This window comes from Eleutherodactylus coqui, chromosome 8, assembly GCF_035609145.1.
Source record: "Eleutherodactylus coqui strain aEleCoq1 chromosome 8, aEleCoq1.hap1, whole genome shotgun sequence".
In the NCBI taxonomy this organism is placed as follows: Eukaryota; Metazoa; Chordata; class Amphibia; order Anura; family Eleutherodactylidae; genus Eleutherodactylus; species Eleutherodactylus coqui.
In genome coordinates, this window is record NC_089844.1 from 179,427,374 (window position 1) to 179,448,280 (window position 20,907).

The window sequence follows — 20,907 nt, forward strand, 5'->3', positions numbered from 1 at the left end:
CAGTTTCTTCTATTATTTTTGATGGCCTCTGGAAAGCTCCTATCAGGTATTTGTTATTTTTTCTCCCTGTATTTCTACTCATAGAGATTCCACGCGTTCATCTCCTTCACCTATATCTTCTTGTAACCTCGGCATTAGATAGGATTTCTTTTTAACTTTGTTTTATTGAACACTCAATGAATTTGGTATACAGGTGCATGCCATATATCATCGTTAATATTCTGACAATAAATTCAGTTACACAGTACTCATTTGTTTCTGAATGTCATTTACAACTTCTAATGACCATTGTATGTTTCCCATAAACCATTGTTATAACAATAGAGCCTTTTTTAATCTGCATATGATCAATAAACAATGAACTGGTCTGCATCGGTATTTGTTTGCTTTCCCTGACTATAAAGTGGAATTGATGCTAAAGTAGAGTAGTACAGGCATCTACCTAAAGACTCCCCCTTTTTTAAAAAAATTAAGCCGAGCATCCTCTATGTTGATAAACAACCTTTTCATATGGCAGCATAGTATTAACCAGGCTTTTCCATCCCAACCCGGATGGAGACTCTTTAGCCATCCATTTCAGGGTGATTGCCTTCCGAGCCTCGAACAACACCTCCCTTAAAAAGATTTGAATGTGGTTAGGCCATTGTTCTTCCTCTCTTAAGCCAAAAATTGCTATTTTGGGATCTAGAGTGACTCTATGGGGAGGGAAAACGCTCAGATAAAAATGCTATATACAGAAAACCCTGGTGTGTGGACAGTCCCATAACATATGCCAGAAGTCCTCTTTCATGGTTGTATGGATGTAAGATAGGATTGGTGAATTATGTACAACTGTATTAACCTGTTGTTTATTGCTCTGGATACCCACCGACGGGAATTCAGAATGTCTTGCTAGTCTTCTGATGTTATTTCTGTGGTGAGAGCCTGCCATCTATCTTGGACTGCTAGTGAGGTGTAACTAGTTTTGACGGAGAGCGGGTGCATAAATAATACGGAAATCAATCCTTTAGTGTCTTGAGATTTAAAAATTCCTATGATAGGGTGTTTAGAGATTTGAATCACAGCTGTAGGGAACTGGGCATGTTGCAATTTAAAGAACCTAAAAGGTTCTAGATGGGGTGTTTGCAGTTCGTCACGTACTTGGATATAGGAAATGAACATATTGGTCCTGTAAATATCTCACAGTATTATGACCTGCCCAGTACTGGGGGTCTGGTACCGAACCCATGGAGGGCAGAAAAGGGTTATTCCATAGTGGTAGTTCCACTATTGTGTATTTAAAATGCTGCATGCCAAATGCCAAACTGATAAGGCTACTTTATGTAGTGGAAGTATGCCCTGAGCCTTAGTTTGCTCCAGTCCTTCTAGATAGCCTATCAGGTTTTTCTCAGTCACTGTTTCAGTGAAGAAGTGATCTGTAATAGGGAGCTCTTCATTTAGAAACCATGGTCTTAGATCGCTCAGCTGTCAGCTAGGTAATAAAGTTTGATATGTGGGAGAGCCATACCTACTGTTAGGGCTGGCAAGGGCGGATGGACAGGGAATCCCTACGCCAACCCTCTCCCATGTCCCTACCTACTTGCCCCATGGGCTAAACTCCAGGGCGACAACTGGGTGACGGTCCCTACACTGCACTAGTGTCAGGGACCCCAGGAAAGCAGGACAGGGAACCGGCTAGTGGGAACCTGAATAGCAGACAGAACCAACACAGCAACCGAGGAGTAATAACAACAGGCTGGGTCAAAAACAGAAAGAAATATGCAGTACAGAGGGGATAAGCAAATGGCAAGTCAGACTCAAGCAGAAGTCAAGGCACTAAATGTCAGGTCTAAGATAGCGGGTGTCGACTGAACAGAAGCTAAACCAAACACTGGCAAGGAGGAACTTGCTGAGAGGGCTTATATATGGAACTCCCCGCCCAGGGGGCAGGAGAAGACATATGACCCCCAGGGGAACTAATGAAACCACCTCCCCTGGTGGCACGCACCGAGCCGACTGCGCCCGCACACGATTCGGGGTGCACCGCCGACCACCGCGACCAATGTGGGGAACCCCGGATAGAGACACCAGCCTGGGCCCCCGCACACCTGGCGGTCCTAACAGTACCCGCCCTCTTATGGGGGGCCTTCAGACCCCCAAGAACCAGAGACGGTTTAAGGGGATGAGGAACGTACCTGGAGAGACGTACCTCTTGAGGAGTGACTTGTGGAACACCCTGTGGATTCGCCACATATCCAGTAGTGCTAGCTCGTATGCCAACGGACTAATTACTTTCGTGATAGGAAACGGGCCCACAAATCAAGGAGCCAGCTTAAACGAAAGAACCTTTAACTTCAGATTTTTCGAAGACAGGTACACCAACTGGCCCACAGACAGGGGTTAAGAGATATTACGAGTACCTCTACTCCTCCTCAGCATCACATCCTTGGACTGCTCCAATGTGCTCTGCATCTTCTCTGAAACAGTAAGACGACAAAGCAAACCTTCAGGTCGTCTCCATACCCTCTTCCCTCGAGCACAGACTGGACAGAACTTGACAAACTTCCGGGCATCCCGAGACATTTGTGGCCACCAGTACAAAAGGCCACACAGCTCCTGGGTACCTCAGACCCCAAGATATCCAGCTAACACTAACGAATGAACTTCCTCCAGTATGAGGCGTTGTAAGTCATGGAGTACAAATAGCCTCCCTTCCAGAAGGCCCTGGGGAATCAACTGATGGGCCGATTGAGTGACGTCAGACGTAGGTGCGGCAACAACCATACCTGGGTCTAGAATGCTCTCTGGCTGAGGCTCCTCTACCTTACACTCTCTGGAGTGCAGCTGGATGGGGATCAGATGCTCACCACAACCGCGCCCCCACTGTACTAGTTCAAGGGTAGACCAATGAAACTGAGGGTTGTGCTCCTGGAGCCAGGGTAATCCAAGGACCAAATCCACGGAGAGGTTATCCATCACCAGGAAAGAGCACATCTCCGAATGTTGTGCCGCTATGGAAGAAAAAAACTAGTTCAGGGGTCCTCTTACTGATTACCCCAGCTGATAATGGGATGGAATTGATATCCGAAAGCCAGATGGGAGGGTACACTGGTTACAGGCTTGCAGACATAGACTTAACAAATTCAAAATGAGCAAAGTTCATGGCAGTCCCGGAATCAATGAAGGCCCATTGAGCATATGTGTGTTGTATGTAACAGAGAACGACACCAACATTTTGTAACATTCCGGAAATACCTGTGCTCCTTGGTGATCTTTCCGGACATTGCCTAGGAGCAGACGTCTCTCTGACAGCTGTTTCTTGGGCCAACTGGCGACACGATGACCTGGACCTCCGCAATATAGGCATAATTGGTTCCTGAAACAAAATTCCTGTTGCTCCTCTGTGGACAAGGATCCCACCTCCACACCATTAGTGGTAGAGGTCACGGTCAAATTCTCAGATAGGGTCATGGCCAGTTCGGTCTGAGTCTTGCATTGACCCCTAAGATGACGGTCAGCCTTCACAGCGATTGTCATAGCCTGTTCTAAGGTCTCATGTTCCGGGTGCGACAACATCAGATTTTTAACTGACAACTCAGTCAGAAACATGTTTTTCAGAGTGCAGTCATTCTATCTAGACTCCACACAACACTGCTGAAACCGAGAACAGAACTCTTCTGCAGGACGACTACCCTTCCAAAGGCCTAACAACTTGCTCACCACATACCTCGCTCTATCTGGCTCGTCATATATCCGCCTGAGGGCCAAGAAAAAGGCATTGATCGATTGGCGGCGTGGTGAGTCAGAGGGCAGCAAAAATGCCCAGTGCTGCAGGTCGCCTCTCAGGTGTGAAATTATTATGCCTACCCTTTGATAATCTGAACCTGACGAGTGGGGGCGTAGCTCAAAGTACAACAGGCATGCTTTACGGAAAACGAAGAACGACTTATTGTCACTCGGGAGCTGCAGCAATAGTGCCAGGAGTACCTACAGCGGTATGTTCCAGAAGCTGGACCCAAGCGGACAAAACTTGCACTAACCCAGTAAAGGTTTGCATCTGATTAGCAAGATCCGCAACAGCTTCCTTGTCCGGGTTTAAATGGGAAGGTTGAATCAGGTTCCCAGCAACAGTTAAGTCAGTGTTTCTGTTAGGGCTGGCCAGGGCGGATGGATAGGGAATCCCTATGCCAACCCTCTCCCATGTCCCTACCTACTTGCCCCCTGGGCTAAACCCCAGGGCAACAACTGGGCGACAGTCCCTACACTGCACTAGTGTCAGGGACCCCTGGAAAGCTGAACAGGGAACCAGGCTACTGGGAACCTGAATAGCAACCAAGGAGTAGTAACAACAGGCCGCAGCAAAACCAGAAAGCAAATATGCAGTACAGAGGGGATAAACAAATGGAAAGTCAGAGTCAAGCAGAAGTCAAGGCACTAATTGTCAGGTCTAAGATAGCGGGTGTCGGCTGAAAAGAAGCTAAACCAAACACTGGTAAGGAGAAACTGACTTAGAGGGTTTATATATGGAATTCCCCGCCTAGGGAGCGGGGAGAAGTCACATGACCACCAGGGGAACTCATGAAAGCGCCTCACCCGGTGACACGGACCGAGCAGAGCGCCGTGCGGCCGACCAGTAAGCAGGCATGCACCACACGATGTGGGGCGCGCAGCCGACCGCCGCCACCAACCACCAGCGTGGGGAAACTCGGACAGAGACACCAGCCTGGGCACCCGCACACCTGGAGGTCCTAACACCTACCTGGTTCTTAGGATTCTGTAACATGGATAATTTCACCTTTGCATGGGACAAGCCCCATATGAAGGTAGTAAGCATAGAATTTATAGATTGAAAATGCATTAAGTACCATTTAATGTACAGACACATCCCTTCCCCTTTCTGGTTCCCATGGTCTCTTCTGAAGAGATTGTAACTTTGTATATTCACCACCCAATCACACTTATCATCAAGGCATGTTTCCATTATTCCTTCTATATCATAATTTTCTTCAGACATTCTGGCTTTATGCTCACAAATAGAGATGAGCGAGCATACTCCCTAAGGACCATTGCTCGATCGAGCATTGTCCTTAGCGAGTATCTCCCCGCTCGGGAGAAAAGGTTCGGGCGCGGGTGATAGGTGAGTTGCGGCAGTCAGCAGGGCGGAGCGGGGAGGGGGAGAGAGAGATCTCCCCTCCGTTCCTCCCTGTTCTCCCTCTTAGCTCCCTGCCCGCCGCCGGCAGCCGAATCTTTGCTCCCGAGCGGGCAGGTACTCGCTAAGGGCAATATACTCTACTCACAAATAGAGATGAGCGAACCTACTCATTCCGAGTAATTACTCAATCGAGCACCGCGATTTTCGAGTACTTCAGTACTCGGGTGCAAAGATTCGGGGGGTGCCGGGGGCGGGGGGAGGCGTGACAGAGCGGCGGGTAGCAGCGGGGAACAGGGGGGAGCCCTCTCTCTCTCCTTCTCTCCCCCCCCCCCACTCCCCGCTGCAACCCCCCACTCACCTACGGGGCCCCCGAATCTTTTCGCCCGAGTACGGAAGTACTCGAAAATTGCGGTACTCGGGTGAAAAAGGGGCGTGGCCGAGTAGGCTCGCTCATCTCTACTCACAAACTTTACTGATCAGACTTCTTGCATTTGTTTCCATACAATTTATACAGTTGTTTTTTTTAAAAAAAAATTATATTAATTATGTAACCTATGGTCTTATTAGCTGTTCTATCAGTTCTAACTGCACTAACGCCACCCCTTGCTTAACCCCCATTCCCATTACTTGGTCCCAGGTCACTGGTTACACTGTCTTTCTCCCTATTACTCTTCTTGCCCTCCCCAGTCCGTAGTTTAAACACTCCTCCAACTTTTTAGCCATCTCCTTCCCCTGCACTGCTGCACCCTCCCCATTGAGCTGCAGCTCATCCCTATTGTAGAGCCTGCAGCTGACAGCGAAGTCAACCCAGTTCTCAAGAAACTGGAACCCCTCCTTCCCACACGAACTCCATAGCTACTTGTTTATCTCCCTAATCTTCCGTTGCCTTTCTGGTGTGGCTCCTGGTACACATAGTATTTTCGAGAAAACTACCTTGGAGGTCCTCGCTAAGAAAATCAGCTACAACACATTCCTCACATGCCTCTGTCCGTTCGCAACCACTCACATTCCTCTGCCCATTTGCAGCCACTCACATGCTTCCGCCCGCTCGTATCTTAAATTTTTTGTTATGCATTTTTTTAACTCACTCACATGCTCTTAATTCCTGCACACTTTCAGTCACAACTGATTTTCTTTACTTACACTCTGTCACTTACACACTCATTTATACCCCTGACTTACTCTCATACACCTCCTCACTTACACACTAACTTACTCTTCTACACTCCCTCACTTACACACTCACTTATACCCCCTCACTTACACACTCCTTTGCACACTCACTTATACCCCATCATTTACTCTCCTACACCTCTTCACTTACACATTCACTTGCTCACTTCTACCCCCTCACTCGCACACTGACTGATAGCCCCTCACTTACTCTCTTACAACTCCTCATTTACACACTCACTTAAACCCCCTCACTTACTCTCTTACACCTCATCACTTACTCACTTGCTCATCTACACCCCCTCACTTGCACATTCACTTATACCTCTGCACTTATTCTCTTACTCCTCCTCACTTGCACACTTACTTCCACCCACTTACATAGAGTATACTTACTGATAGGCTCCTCACTTACTCACTTACACCCCCTCACTTGCACACTGACTAATAGCCCCTCACTTACTCTCTTACACCTCATCACTTACACACTTACTTGCTCACTTACACCCCCCTCACTTGCACACTCACTTATACCTCTGCACTTATTCTCTTACTCCTCCTCACTTGCACACTTACTTCCACCCACTTACACAGAATATACTTATCTGCCCTTGTCAGCAGCAGTCCTCTTCATAGAACCTCTTCACAGGTCCTCTGCAGCTGATGACGTCACCCTCTGGCTCAGTGTCGGGGGCCTCATTCTCACTGGTGGTTGCCCTCTCTAGCTACTGCCACAAAACAACTGCTCCTTTTCTACCTCCCGGATAGATCCTCCAAAAGCCCTTAACCAGAGGCTCTCCTGGTGTTCTTGCAACTGGCGTCTCTGGTGCCACTCCGATGCTTCACTGCTCCATGGACTCCCGCCTGATGTCACTTCCGATATGTCAATAGAAGGCAAATACTGCCACATGTGCTTTGCTGGTGTGCAGGGAAAGAAATCATCAACAAAGGTGATGAGTTGTAAGATATTTCTTACTGCACATGCTTGTTATGCTCCTATTGCTTTATATGGGCTCCACTGAAATTAAGTGAGCCTATAAAAGCCCACGTGCAAACACCAGTGTGTAGAAAAAATATGGCACAACATAAAACCAGTATAAAATGCATTTTGAGGTGTAGAGCCTCTTCTTCAGTTAAGCTTGGGTGAGGACAATGGAGCTGTGAGGATAGCTGGCTAATCTTGTTTAGGACAAAAGGTAAGGCTCACGGAAATAGAGGTTCTCTGCCATAAAACATGTTTCATGCTAGTTTATTGTTGATTTACAAATAACAAACGTTTTTATTCTCCACTTTTTGTCTAAGCATCATCTATTGTAAGGTTGCACTTTTAGCCAGATTTTTTTCTCGACACACTACTGTCTGTGTATTAGTCCACGCCGACTACCCAAAAATAAGACGGGGTCTTATATTAATTTTTGGCTCCAAAAGATTTAACTTTTTTTTCCACATACAGCTGCCTGGACACTATTTAAATTGACTTTTTTATTACCTGTAAGTAGGGCTTATTTTTGGATTAGAACTTATAATTCAAGCATTCTCAAAAAACTTGAAAAATAATGTTGCATCCTCCTAAAAGTTGAAAAACTATGCTAGGGCTTATTTTTGGTGTGTGTCTTATTTTCAGGAGACAGGGTAGTAGTAAGGCAGCACCTCTATAAGTCCATTATTTTAATCCTATAGCCTACGTTTCTAGGCACCACCACAGGGCCATGCTGCCCATCCTTTTCCTTCCAGTCCTCCATAGAAGTCTATGGACCTGGTTAAGAATTTGTAGTAAGAAGTACTTCTTGGTGACAAGAAATAAAACAGCACAAAGTCAGGAAAGTGCTTCTTAGAGAAGTCAGGTACATAGCATTAATGCATAGACTCGACAATACACAGGACAACAGCAGCAGGATGAAAATTTTATTGCTAAGTCACTTTCTGAGTTGGAGACATGGGATACAGGTAAATGTACAACTTTGCAATGACATAGTATTTTTAATGGAGGTATACTAGGAAGTCTTTTCACTTCTAAATAAGAAACATATTAAGGGTAATCTGCCATGACGAGGAACTGCAGGCACACACTGCAGAGGGTAGGCACGGCTAGGCAGCGACCCTCTTTAAAAGTGGTGGGGCGATAGCCCACAATGCTGTACAGAAGCAATGAGAAATATAATCCTGTGCCACCGCCATCAGGAGCTGCACACGTGGGCATAGCAATGGGGAACCTATGTGCCACACACTATTCATTCTGTCAAGGTGTCTGCATGCCCCAGTCAGACTGGTAATATGTACCTTAAAGGGGTTGTCCCGCGCCGAAACGGGTTTTTTTTTTTTTCAACCCCCCCCCCCGTTCGGCGCGAGACAACCCCGATGCAGGGAGGTAAAGAAAGCTCACCGGAGCGCTTACCTTAATCCCCGCGCTCCGGTGACTTCTCTACTCACCGCTGAAGATGGCCTCTTCCTCCGTGGACCGCAGCTCTTCTGTGCGGTCCACTGCCGATTCCAGCCTCCTGATTGGCTGGAATCGGCACGTGACGGGGCGGAGCTACACGGAGCTACACGGAGCCCCATAGAAGACTGCAGAAGACCCGGACTGCGCAAGCGCGGCTAATTTGGCCATCGGAGGCCAAAAATTAGTCGGCTCCATGGAGACGAGGACGCCAGCAACGGAGCAGGTAAGTATAAAACTTTTTATAACTTCTGTATGGCTCATAATTAATGCACAATGTACATTACAAAGTGCATTATTATGGCCATACAGAAGTGTATAGACCCACTTGCTGCCTCGGGACAACCCCTTTAACAGTAACCGCGTTGGTGGTAATGTGGTGGTGACTGCGGACCTAGTAGCGCGGTTGTATTTTGTTGGTTTTCGGAATGTGGCCAGGATTAAGTTGGCCGTGGCGGGGGATGTTTTTGAGGCACTATGTGTCCTCTCCACGTGTCCGTGGTTATATGCACCTTAACAGTAACCGCGTTCGTGGTAATGTGGTGGTGACTGCGGACCTAGTAGCGCGGTTTTATTTTGTTGGTTTTCGGAATGTGGCCAGGATTAAGTGGGCCGTGGCGGGGGGATGGTGGGGGGGCTCTCTTGTTGTGTCGGTAAAGGTGAAATTCTTGGACTGCCACTAGACGAACCAATGCAAAGGCATTTGCCAAGAATGTTTTCATTGTTGGAGGAGGATGGGGATGTTTTTGAGGCACTACGTGTCCTCTCCACGTGTCCGTGGTTATATGCACCTTAACAGTAACCGCGTTGGTGGGAAATGGCCTCGCCGCCATCATGTCTTTGTGAAGCCTCTGTTTCCACACCCCAGAGACATACCATTAGCAGCGGTATAGGCAGAGCCCATAATTCGTAACATTTCAGCCGTAGCATTAGGACATCCCCCACTAACATATCACTAGCAGCATTATAGGGGGAGCACAGTATTAGTTCCATTTCAGTAATAGTAGCACTCAAGACAGGCCCCAGTAACAATTCCGAAGCAGCAGTATAGGAGGAGCATAGTCTAAGTTCCATTTAAGTAATAGTAGCAGCCTACACAGGCCCCAGGAACAATTCCGAAGCAGCAGTATAGTGGGAGCGCAGTCTTAGTTCCATTTCAGTAGCTGCAGTATAGCCAAGGCCCAAGTTACATTTATGTAGCTAAAGTGTAGGCCAACCCCACACACCTTTCTGTACCATGAGTGCAGGCGAAGAACATAGAAATTGTTATGATTACACTGTAGGTGAGGGCCCAAAAAAATTGGTGTACCAACAGTACTAATGTACCTCAGTAAAAATTGGCCATGCCCAACCAAGATGGCAGGTTAAACCCATTAATCGCTTTGGTTAATGTGGCTTAAGTGGTAACTAGCCCTGGAGGCAGCCCAGTTTAACGAAAAATTGTTTCAAGTTAAAGTTCCAACGCTTTTAAGAGCATTGAAACGTATAAAAAATTTTTAGAAAAATTATATGAGTGAGCCTTGTGGCCCTAAGAAAAATTGCCCGTTCAGCGTGATTACGTGAGGTTTCAGGAGGAGGAGGAATATTATACACAGATTGATGAAGCAGAAATGTCCCCGTTTTGGATGGTGAGAGAGAACGATGCTACCATCCGCGGGTGCAGCCTACGTATTGCTTAGGTATCGCTGCTGTCCGCTGGTGGAGAAGAGAAGTCTGGGGAAATCCAGCCTTTGTTCATCTTGATGAGTGTTAGCCTGTCGGCACTGTCGGTTGACAGGCGAGTACGCTTATCTGTGATGATTCCCCCAGCCGCACTAAACACCCTCTCCAACAAGACGCTAGCCGCAGGACAAGCAAGCACCTCCAGGGCATACAGCGCTAGTTCAGGCCACGTGTCCAGCTTCGACACCCAGTAGTTGTAGGTGGCAGAGGCGTCACGGAGGACGGTCGTGCGATCGGCTACGTACTCCCTCACCATCCTTTTACAGTGCTCCCGCCGACTCAGCCTTGACTGGGGAGCGGTGACACAGTCTTGCTGGGGAGCCATAAAGCTGTCCAGGCCCTTAAAGACTGTTGCACTGCCTGGGCTGTACATGCTGCTCGATCTCCGCACCTCCCCTGCTACCTGGCCCTCGGAACTGCGCCTTCTGCCACTAGCGCTGTCGGATGGGAATTTTACCATCAGCTTGTCCGCCAGGGTCCTGTGGTATAGCAACACTCTCGAACCCCTTTCCTCTTCGGGAATGAGAGTGGGAAGGTTCTCCTTATAGCGAGGGTCGAGCAGTGTGTACACCCAGTAATCCGTAGTGGCCAGAATGCGTGTAACGCGAGGGTCACGAGAAAGGCATCCTAACATGAAGTCAGCCATGTGTGCCAGGGTACCTGTACGCAACACATGGCTGTCCACACTAGGAAGATCACTTTCAGGTTCCTCCTCCTCCTCCTCCTCCTCCTCCTCCGGCCATACACGCTGAAATGATGACAGGCAAGCAGCATGGGTACCGTCAGCAGTGGGCCAAGCTGTCTCTTCCCCCTCCTCCTCATCCTCATGCTCCTCCTCCTCCTCCTGAACGCGCTGAGATATAGACAGGAGGGTGCTCTGACTATCCAGCGACATACTGTCTTCCCCCGGCTCTGTTTCTGAGCGCGAAGCGGCTGCCTTTATGGTTTGCAGGGAACGTCTCAAGATGCATAGCAGAGGAATGGTGACACTAATGATTGCAGCATCGCCGCTCACCACCTGGGTAGACTGCTCAAAGATTCGAAGGACCTGGCAGATGTCTGCCAACCAGGCCCACTCTTCTGAAAAGAATTGAGGAGGCTGACTCCCACTGCGCCGCCCATGTTGGAGTTGGTATTCCACTATAGCTCTACGCTGCTCATAGAGCCTGGCCAACATGTGGAGCGTAGAGTTCCACCGTGTGGGCACGTCGCACAGCAGTCGGTGCACTGGCAGATTAAACCGATGTTGCAGTATCCGCAGGGTGGCAGCGTCCGTGTGGGACTTGCGGAAATGTGCGCAGAGCCGGCGCACCTTTACAAGCAGGTCTGACAAGCGTGGGTAGCTTTTCAGAAAGCACTGAACCACCAAACTAAAGACGTGGGCCAGGCATGGCACGTGCGTGAGGCTGCCGAGCTGCAGAGCCGCCACCAGGTTACGGCCGTTGTCACACACGACCATGCCCGGTTGGAGGCTCAGCGGCGCAAGCCAGCGGTCGGTCTGCTCTGTCAGACCCTGCAGCAGTTCATGGGCCATGGGCCTCTTATCGCCTAAGCTGAGTAGTTTCAGCACGGCCTGCTGACGCTTGCCCACCGCTGTGCTGCCACGACGCACAACACCGACTGCTGGCGCCGTGCTGCTGACACATCTTGATTGCGAGACAGAGGTTGCGGAGGAGGAAGAGGAGGAGGGTGGTTTAGTGGAGGAAGCATACACCGCCGCAGATACCACCACCGAGCTGTGGCCCGCAATTCTGGGGGTGGGTTGGACGTGAGCGGTCCCAGGCTCTGACTCTGTCCCAGCCTCCACTAAATTCACCCAATGTGCCGTCAGGGAGATATAGTGGCCCTGCCCGCCTGTGCTTGTCCACGTGTCCGTTGTTAAGTGGACCTTGGCAGTAACCGCGTTGGTGAGGGCGCGTACAATGTTGCGGGAGACGTGGTCGTGCAGGGCTGGGACGGCACATCGGGAAAAGTAGTGGCGACTGGGAACTGAGTAGCGCGGGGCCGCCGCCTCCATGATACTTTTGAAGGACTCAGTTTCCACAACCCTATACGGCAGCATCTCAAGGCTGATAAATTTGGCTATGTGGACGGTTAACGCTTGAGCGTGCGGGTGCGTGGCGGCGTACTTGCGCTCAAACACTTGCGCTAGCGACGGCTGGACGGTGCGGTGCGAGACATTGGTGGATGGGGCCGAGGACAGCGGAGGTGAGGGTGTGGGTGCAGGCCAGGAGACGGTAGTGCCTGTGTCCTCAGAGCGGGGATGGATCTCAGTGGCAGGTTGGGGCACAGGGGGAGAGGCAGCGGTGCAAACCGGAGGCGGTGAACGGCCTTCGTCCCACCTTGTGGGGTGCTTGGCCATCATACGTCTGCGCATGCTGGTGGTGGTGAGGCTGTTGGTGGTGGCTCCCCGGCTGATCTTGGCGCGACAAAGGTTGCACACCACTGTTCGTCGGTCGTCAGGCGTCTCTGTGAAAAGCTGCCAGACCTTAGAGCACCTCGGCCTCTGCAGGGTGGCATGGCGCGAGGGTGTGCTTTGGGAAACAGTTGGTGGATTATTTGGTCTGGCCCTGCCTCTACCCCTGGACACCGCACTGCCTCTTGCAACCTGCCCTGCTGCTGCCCGTGCCTCCCCCTCTGAAGACCTGTCCTGTGTAGGCATTGCACACCAGGTGGGGTCAGTCACCTCATCGTCCTGCTGCTCTTCCTCCTAATCCTCTGTGCGCTCCTCCCTCGGACTTACTGCCCTTACTACTACCTCACTGCAAGACAACTGTGTCTCATCGTCATCGTCCTCCTCACCCACTGAAAGGTCTTGAGACAGTTGCCGGAAGTCCCCAGCCTCATCCCCCGGACCCCGGGAACTTTCCAATGGTTGGGCATCAGTGACGATAAACTCCTCTGGTGGGAGAGGAACCACTGCTGCCCAATCTGAGCAGGGGCCCGAGAACAGTTCCCGGGAGTCTGCCCGCTCCTGAGCATGTGTCATTGTAGTGGAGTGAGGAGGCTGGGAGGAAGGAGGAGTAGCAGCCAGAGGATTTGGATTTGCAGCACTGGATGGCGCAGAAGTGTGGGTGGATGATAGCTTGCTCGAAGCACTTTCTGCCATCCACGACAGGACCTGCTCACACTGCTCATTTTGTAATAAAGGTCTCCCGCGTGGACCCATTAATTGGGCGATGAATGTGGGGACGCCAGAAACGTGCCTCTCTCCTAATCGCGCAGCAGTCGGCTGCGATACACCTTGATCTGGAGCTCGCCCTGTGCCCACACCCTCACTTGGGCCTACGCGTCCTCGGCCACGTCCACGTCCACGTCCTCTAGGCTTACCCCCTACCCCTCAGCATGCTGTATTACCAGTGATTTCCCAGGCAGGAAATAAATTGGCGCAAGCCTGTAGGACAAATAGAATGTTTCCCTTTTTGGGAAACGGAGGGCCCACTGACTATATTCAATCAGATAAGATATGTGTTGCACAGAAATGCAGTTATATGAAGTGCAGCAGAGCGGAGACTTTTCACAGGCAGCAAATAAATTGGCGCAAGCCTGCAGGACAAATAGAATGTTTCCCTTTTTGGGAAACGGAGGGCCCACTGACTATATTCAACGAGATAATATATGTGTTGCACAGAAATGCAGTTATATGAAGTTCAGCAGAGCGGAGACTTTTCACAGGCAGCAAATAAATTGGCGCAAGCCTGCAGGACAAATAGAATGTTTCCCTTTTTGGGAAACGGAGGGCCCACTGACTATATTCAATCAGATAAGATATGTGTTGCACAGAAATGCAGTTATATGAAGTGCAGCAGAGCAGTTACTTTTCACAGGCAGCAAATAAATTGGCGCAAGCCTGCAGGACAAATAGAATGTTTCCCTTTTTGGGAAACGGAGGGCCCACTGACTATATTCAATCAGATAAGATATGTGTTGCACAGAAATGAAGTTATATGAAGTGCAGCAGAGCGGTTACTTTTCACAGGCAGCAAATAAATTGGCGCAAGCCTGCAGGACAAATAGAATGTTTCCCTTTTTGGGAAACGGAGGGCCCACTGACTATATTCAATCAGATAAGATATGTGTTGCACAGAAATGCAGTTATATGAAGTGCAGCAGAGCAGTTACTTTTCACAGGCAGCAAATAAATTGGCGCAAGCCTGCAGGACAAAGAATGTTTCCCTTTTTGGGAAACGGAGGGCCCACTGACCATATTCAATCAGATAAGATATGTGTTGCACAGAAATGCAGTTATATGAAGTGCAGCAGAGCAGTTACTTTTCACAGGCAGCAAATAAATTGGCGCAAGCCTGCAGGACAAATAGAATGTTTCCCTTTTTGGGAAACGGAGGGCCCACTGACTATATTCAATCAGACAAGATATGTGTTGCACAGAAATGAAGTTATATGAAGTGCAGCAGAGCGGTTACTTTTCACAGGCAGCAAATAAATTGGCGCAAGCCTGCAGGACAAATAGAATGTTTCCCTTTTTGGGAAACGGAGGGCCCACTGACTATATTCAATCAGATAAGATATGTGTTGCACAGAAATGCAGTTATATGAAGTGCAGCAGAGCAGTTACTTTTCACAGGCAGCAAATAAATTGGCGCAAGCCTGCAGGACAAATAGAATGTTTCCCTTTTTGGGAAACGGAGGGCCCACTGACTATATTCAATCAGATAAGATATGTGTTGCACAGAAATGAAGTTATATGAAGTGCAGCAGAGCGGTTACTTTTCACAGGCAGCAAATAAATTGGCGCAAGCCTGCAGGACAAAGAATGTTTCCCTTTTTGGGAAACGGAGGGCCCACTGACCATATTCAATCAGATAAGATATGTGTTGCACAGAAATGCAGTTATATGAAGTGCAGCAGAGCAGTTACTTTTCACAGGCAGCAAATAAATTGACGCAAGCCTGCAGGACAAATAGAATGTTTCCCTTTTTGGGAAACGGAGGGCCCACTGACTATATTCAATCAGATAAGATATGTGTTGCACAGAAATGAAGTTATATGAAGTGCAGCAGAGCGGTTACTTTTCACAGGCAGCAAATAAATTGGCGCAAGCCTGCAGGACAAATAGAATGTTTCCCTTTTTGGGAAACGGAGGGCCCACTGACTATATTCAATCAGATAAGATATGTGTTGCACAGAAATGCAGTTATATGAAGTGCAGCAGAGCAGTTACTTTTCACAGGCAGCAAATAAATTGGCGCAAGCCTGCAGGACAAAGAATGTTTCCCTTTTTGGGAAACGGAGGGCCCACTGACCATATTCAATCAGATAAGATATGTGTTGCACAGAAATGCAGTTATATGAAGTGCAGCAGAGCAGTTACTTTTCACAGGCAGCAAATAAATTGGCGCAAGCCTGCAGGACAAATAGAATGTTTCCCTTTTTGGGAAACGGAGGGCCCACTGACTATATTCAATCAGACAAGATATGTGTTGCACAGAAATGAAGTTATATGAAGTGCAGCAGAGCGGTTACTTTTCACAGGCAGCAAATAAATTGGCGCAAGCCTGCAGGACAAATAGAATGTTTCCCTTTTTGGGAAACGGAGGGCCCACTGACTATATTCAATAAGATAACATATGTGTTGCACAGAAATGCAGTTATATGAAGTGCAGCAGAGCAGTTACTTTTCACAGGCAGCAAATAAATTGGCGCAAGCCTGCAGGACAAATAGAATGTTTCCCTTTTTGGGAAACGGAGGGCCCACTGACTATATTCAATCAGATAAGATATGTGTTGCACAGAAATGCAGTTATATGAAGTGCAGCACAGCCGAGACTTTTCCCAGGCAGCAAATAAATTGGCGCAAGCCTGCAGGACAAATTGAATGTTTCCCTTTTTGGGAAACGGAGGGCCCACTGACTATATTCAATCAGATAAGATATGTGTTGCACAGAAATGCAGTTATATGAAGTGCAGCACAGCCGAGACTTTTCCCAGGCAGCAAATAAATTGGCGCAAGCCTGCAGGACAAATTGAATGTTTCCCTTTTTGGGAAACGGAGGGCCCACTGATTATATTCAATCAGATAAGATATGTGTTGCACAGAAATGCAGTTATATGAAGTGCAGCACAGCAGTTACTTTTCCCAGGCAGGAAATAAATTGGCGCTAGACTGCAGGACAAATACAATTTTTCCCTTTTTTGGAAACGGAGGGCCCACTGACTATATTCAATCAATAATATATGTCTTCTGGCCCTGCCTACACAATTCTCTCCCTGTAGTATTACTGCAAGGCGCAATGCTCTGCAGACAGCCGATTTTGAAAAGAAAAAAATATGCAACACTGCTAACAGCAGCCTGCACAGTACTGCACACGGATAGATGTGGCCCTAAGAAGGACCGTTGGGGTTCTTGAAGCCTACACTCACTCCTAACACTCTCCCTACCTAAGCACCACTTCTGTACCTGTAGTATTACTGCAAGGCGCAATGCTCTGCAGACTGCCGATTTTGAAAAAAAAATAATTTGTGCAACACTGCTAACAGCACCCTCCACAGTACTGCACACGGATAGATGTGGCCCTGAGAAGGACCGTTGGGGTTCTTGAAGCCTACACTCACTCCTAACACTCTCCCTACAGCAGCACCAGCAGCAACACTTTCCCTCAGCTAACTCACAAGGCATCTGAGGCGAGCCGCGGGAGGGGCCGACTTTTATACTCGGGTGACATCTGATCGCCCCAGCCACTCACAGCAGGGGGTAGTATAGGGCTTGAACGTCACAGGGGGAAGTTGTAATGCCTTCCCTGTCTTTCAATTGGCCAGAAAAGCGCGCTAACGTCTCAGAGAGGAAACTGAAAGTAACCGGAACACCGCGTGGTGCTCGTTAAGAGTAACGAGCATCCCGAACACCCTAATATTCGCACGAATATCAAGCTCGGACGAGTACGTTCGCTCATCTCTAGTAATAGGTTAATTGGAAAACCCCATTAATAAAGGACATTACAGTCCTGTGCACTCCATTAGATCACTGCACAGAATTATTCCCAGCTGAAGATGAAAAGACTAAAGCCCCATTTACACACAACAATTATCGGCTACGGCTGAACGATGATTTTTAGGTGAGCATAAAATCCATGCTTCAGCCGGAGAGAGATAGCAGGGACCACATGCTGTGTTCTCCACAGGAGCAGCTGATTACATTGTATCCAGCTGTAAGCCCGTGATAGCCGGTTTGAAGACAATGCAACTGCATGCAAAGCCCTGACCACCTGCTGGGATTTGCAAATAGCTACTAAAAGCTCATTTACACATAAATGAATGTAATAAACTGCTAATGGACATTAGTGTCCATTTGCAGTTTATGCAAAATGGTCTTTAAAAATGTCAATCTATCAATCATTTGAAAGATTGTCTTTTCGTGTAAATAGACTTTAAACTTTTCAACAGTACTAGTTGCAACGTATACAAAACTGTAAATCAAGCCAGCCTCAATTTAGATATTGGTTGTACGCACCATCAGAGACACAGTTTGTAGTCAAGCAGTCCTTTTGTGAACGGCGCTGAGGAGGGCATGCTGTTCAGCTAGCTGTTGTCACTCTCACTACTGACTACAAACTGATAAACGATTACAGAGGGCAGTTCATGAACTGTGGACAATAGGGGACTTTGATTGGAGTTTGAAGATTGTGTTTCCAGTAGATGGCCTTGCCATTAGGAGTGTATTAACCCTTTAGAGAGGAACTTGTGTTATGGGATTTGCATTTCTGTCCAACAGGACTGATTTATAGGTGGCATAACAAATTGCACACAAAGTATTGCTATTCATATGATCTCAGCCTTAGCTAGTGCTAAAAGTTTAATTTTCCAATCAATTGTCCATAAATAATAGATACAGTGCTTTGTGAAAATATTTAACCCCTTGGCGTTTATTTTTTTTTTTTTTGCATTACAACTAGGAACTAAAATGGATTTCAATTAAAATTTTATGTAATGGAGCCAACAAAATATCTAAACGATTTCAGTGGAAGGAAAGAATACTGAAATCCCCGCCTCCAGAAACACAGCCAATCACAGCCATTCAATGACATCATTGTCATTGGCTGTGATTGGCTGAAGGCACGTGTCTTTCTGGAGGCAGGGATTTAAAGCCTTTCATAGAGAAAGCTTGTCTGCCGTGGATTAGGAGGGAGTGACAGCCTGCAGGAGCGCCGCAGATCATCTAAAAACATAAGTAATGCTTTTTATTCTTTGCTCCACTGTATTACCGGCGTATAAGGTGACAGTTGGGGGGTCGTCTTATACGCCCGGTCGCCTTATACGCCGGTATATATTTTTAGTGTAACACATTTCTGGATGAATTGCAGGGAAGGGGTTATATATTTAACCCCTTCCCGACCATTCATCCTGCGATCGCGGGCAGCCCATTGCATTCAGTGGAACCTGCTGTATTGCCGCTCCATTGAATTCAATGGGCAAACATCGTTCTTCTCTGCTACAGCTGTTACAGCTGTGGCAGAGGAGAACGATCTTTATTAGAGATGAGCGAACGTGTTCTTCCGAGCTTGATATTCGTGCGAATATTAGGGTGTTCGGGATGTTCGTTATTCGTAACGAACACCATGCGGTGTTCTGGTTATTTTCACTTCCTTCCCTGAGACGTTAGCGCGCTTTTCTGGCCAATTGAAAGACAGGGAAGGCATTACAACTTCCCCCTGTGACGTTCAAGCCCTATACCACCCCCCTGCTGTGAGTGGCTGGGAAGATCAGGTGTCACCCGAACATAAAAGTCGGCCCCTCCCGCGGTTCGCCTCAGATGCCGTGTGAGTTAGATGAGGGACAGTGCTGTTTGTACCGGAGCTGCTGTAGGGAAAGAATTGGTAGTTAGTGTAGGCTTCAAGACCCCCCAAAGGTCCTTATTAGGGCCACTGATAGCTGTGTGTTGGCTGCTGTTAGCAGTGGCAATTTTTTTTTTCTCAAAATCGCCTCTGCAGACCGTTGCACCTGGCATTAGGGGCAGAAGTGCTGCATAGGCAGGGAGAGTGTTTGGAGTGAGTGTAGCCTTCAAGAACCTCAACGGTCCTTTCTAGGGCCATATTTATCCGTGTGCAGTACTGTCCAGGCTGCTGTTAGCTGTGCTGCATTTTTTTTTGCTTCTCAAAATCGCTTCTGCAGAGCATTGCACCCTCCATTGATACTGCAGGGAAAGAATTGTATAGGCAGGGCCACAACACAGTTATTATTCATAGAATATACGCAGTGCTGCCTTTTGCTTGTATAACAAGTGAAAATAATTCTATTTGTCCGGCCTCTGTCCGTCCTAAGGGCGGTGGACACGTGTCGGCTGCGTGTGACACCTTTAAAAATCATACGCACCCAGCTACGTTTTACTCCTGGCTTCGCCATTTGCTTTCCTTAATTGGGAAAAAAAATACCTGCTCTGCCACAGTTAATAACTCTGCTACCCTCACGTTCTGTGACACATTAGCAGGGACACAGCACAGTTATTAAACTTCTCATGTTCATAGAATATACGCAGTGCTGCCTTTTGGTGCCAAAAAACGGAAAATAATTCTATTTGTCCGGCCTCTGTCCGTCCTAAGGGCGGTGGACACGTGTCGGCTGCGTGTGACACCTTTAAAAATCATACGCACCCAGCTACGTTTTACTCCTGGCTTCGCCATTTGCTTTCCTTAATTGGGAAAAAAAATACCTGCTCTGCCACAGTTAATAACTCTGCTACCCTCACGTTCTGTGACACATTAGCAGGGACACAGCACAGTTATTAAACTTCTCATGTTCATAGAATATACGCAGTGCTGCCTTTTGGTGCCAAAAAACGGAAAATAATTCTATTTGTCCGGCCTCTGTCCGTCCTAAGGGCGGTGGACACGTGTCGGCTGCGTGTGACACCTTTAAAAATCATACGCACCCAGCTACGTTTTACTCCTGGCTTCGCCATTTGCTTTCCTTAATTGGGAAAAAAAATACCTGCTCTGCCACAGTTAATAACTCTGCTACCCTCATGTTCTGTGACACATTAGCAGGGACACAGCACAGTTATTAAACTTAGATTATTCATTCACTAGAGGCAGTGGGGCCTTTCGTTTTCAAAAAAGGGAAAAAATTATATTTGGCCTGCAGTCGTGCGCCAATTTATTTCCTGCCTGTTAAATCAAGAATCGCAGGGGCAGAATTTGTCTCAATAATCAAATCGAAACCCTTCACAGTATAAGACAACTAAAATATAACTTTTATTTAAGAATATTTATAAAACAATTAGGGCTAAGACAAACCAGACATACATAGAGACAGAGAACAGAGATGGTCAGCGTGGGTAGATAAAAAGGTAGTAGTACCCAAACTAAACTTGTAGATACTTGAGACTAGGTGGTCGCTAATATGATGCGAGATGATCTTAGATTGTGACAGTAACAATCATTGATACGTAAGCTACACATACATATGGAGTATAGATTACTTAAGATAGTGT